The sequence below is a fragment of the Schistocerca piceifrons genome, unplaced genomic scaffold (genome assembly GCF_021461385.2).
Source record: "Schistocerca piceifrons isolate TAMUIC-IGC-003096 unplaced genomic scaffold, iqSchPice1.1 HiC_scaffold_349, whole genome shotgun sequence".
Classification (NCBI taxonomy): domain Eukaryota; kingdom Metazoa; phylum Arthropoda; class Insecta; order Orthoptera; family Acrididae; genus Schistocerca; species Schistocerca piceifrons.
This window is the reverse complement of record NW_025728569.1, coordinates 45,001-47,500: the sequence shown is the minus strand read 5'-3', so window position 1 is coordinate 47,500 and position 2,500 is coordinate 45,001. Positions and strand designations below refer to the sequence as shown.

Genomic DNA, 2,500 nt, shown 5'->3' with positions numbered 1-2,500 from the left:
CTAACCTATGTTGTACCTTAACCTAACCCATGTTGTACCTTAACCTAACCCATGTTGTACCTTAACCTAACCCATGTTGTACCTTAACCTAACCCATGTTGTACCTTAACCTAACCCATGTTGTACCTTAACCTAACCCATGTTGTACCTTAACCTAACCCATGTTGTACCTTAACCTAACCCATGTTGTGCCTTAACCTAACCCACGTTGTGCCTTAACCTAACCCACGTTGTGCCTTAACCTAACCCACGTTGTGCCTTAACCTAACCCACGTTGTGCCTTAACCTAACCCACGTTGTGCCTTAACCTAACCCACGTTGTGCCTTAACCTAACCCACGTTGTGCCTTAACCTAACCCACGTTGTGCCTTAACCTAACCCACGTTGTGCCTTAACCTAACCCACGTTGTGCCTTAACCTAACCCACGTTGTGCCTTAACCTAACCCACGTTGTCCCCTAACGTAACCCACGTTGTCCCCTAACGTAACCCATGTTGTCGCCTAAACCTGCTCTGTAATTGTTATACGACTCGTTCAATTAGTGTAGTGTTGCCCACCCGCAACCCTCGCAATATAGTTCGCTACTCGCACTGCCCGCTCCCCTGTGTATCGCTTCATGTTAAACACCTTGCAAGTCTTGCTGACTTTCCACATGCTCCTGCTGTACACTGTAATGTGGATGGCAGCAGGACGTACATGCCGCCCCTCCCCACGTCCCCACCTTGCCCCCCTGCCTTCGCAAGCTGGTTGGTGAGAAGTTTGCATGTTCAATGCCCTTCGCATGCGACGTACTCAGGCTACGTTGTGGTGCGGCCTGTGTCAACCGTCCGCTAATGTCGTACGCGTAAACCACAATCTGTACTGCACATTCGTCCTTATGTACCGAATGATACATCGTGGCACATGTGTGACCGTACAACGACTGCGCCCAAAAACGGCGGACCATACAGTGCAAATATTGTGCACGCAGCTACGTGTCGTCTCCCTATGAGAGCTGGATTGCAGTGTGGTACGCCATAGAGACGTGTGGGAGGAACGGACGCCGTGGATGGCGATCAGCATGAGCTGTCTGTTGATGTATTCGGACCTAGTCGTCTCTCCTCACACACCGTGATGGCATGGTGCACCGCGTTCCATATCTGCGACATGCTACAGAGGCCGGTTGACAGTCGTTCGAGCAATGGACATCGCATACGTACGGGGGCCACCTTCCACGTATTGTCTAGGCGTGCACATTTTGTTGCGTGTATGTGGGCAGACGTAGTGTGGCGTGACACCTGACACAGGCATGCAATAATCGTTGAAGTTGCAAATGGCGATGGACGCCTGCGTTTTCTGGTGAAGTTACGCAAATGAACAAATGGTAACCTGTTGTGGTGCGGTTGTTCTCGCTAGGGGTGAATCGGTGATGGCGACGATAGGTTGAGGTACGAACCGGTTGTTCCAGCGATACCCACCATGCCGACGAAACTGAACGGCATCTGGGTGTGAAGCGATACGCGGCGGTGGCTGGGTGGGACCGTCCCCGGCCGGTGAGGGGGCGCCTCCCGGCGTGCTGGCCGCGCGGTGCGTGGGCGCACGCGCTACAGCCGGCTGGTGGGGGCGGCCAGTGGCAGGCGCGCCGGCCGACGGACGCGGCAGGCGTCGCAGCTGCGCGCCGGCGCACCCTGCGCGCGGCGCCGTGCGGCCAAAGTAGGTCCTCGCGGGCCCGGTGCGAAGCGCGGTGGACATCTTCAGTGTGCTGGTCCGATTGAGGACTGTGTGCGTTGAGGATGCGCCGCCGCCCGGCGCTCGGCGCCGCGACGCCGTCTGCTGCTCGGTCGCCCCAGCGGTTCTCGCTGGTGGTTTGTATCGCAGCTGTGCGGATGTGTTGGCGCGTGCGCTGTGCTGGGAGAGTTCGCTTCGGCACCCAAGTGGGGCTTTTGTCCTTCTGTGGCGCTGGCGTTGGAGCTGCCGGTCACCGTAGGTGGCGCGTGTTGTCTCCCGCCGGCAATGCCACGACAGCACGCTCCCGGGCCTCTGTCGGCAGCGGCAAGCTCAGTTGGGAGCACGGGTGGTCGCACCGAAAGCGTCTACTCGCCTAACTCCGGGCGATTGCGCCTCTCTCGAACCCGACCAAGTACTTGGGACGGCGCTGCGCGCCGCCGGGACCTGAGAGGGTTTCGAGGTGTATTGTGCAGGGGAGCTCAGCCTCCTCCTGTTTGCAGAATGATTGAGCGGACGCTTGCGTGTTCGCGCGGGCCCCCGGGACACACTCCCGGGCGGCCGGCTGCTCAGCTCTAGTTGACGCAGCTCCCTGGTTGATCCTGCCAGTAGTCATATGCTTGTCTCAAAGATTAAGCCATGCATGTCTCAGTACAAGCCGCATTAAGGTGAAACCGCGAATGGCTCATTAAATCAGTTATGGTTCCTTAGATCGTACCCACGTTACTTGGATAACTGTGGTAATTCTAGAGCTAATACATGCAAACAGAGTCCCGACCAGAGATGGAAGGGACGC

General features: G+C 56.9%; 1 non-coding gene across 1 annotated transcript in view; it reads left to right on the top strand.

Moving 5' to 3' along the window:
* The first annotated feature begins 2,293 nt into the window (after positions 1 to 2,293).
* LOC124746258 overlaps positions 2,294 to 2,500 on the top strand; it is a 1,909-nt gene continuing 1,702 nt past the window's right edge. Inside the window, exon 1 of the ribosomal RNA XR_007011301.1 lies at positions 2,294 to 2,500. This exon is cut by the window's right edge and continues 1,702 nt beyond it. This is a non-coding gene — a ribosomal RNA (small subunit ribosomal RNA).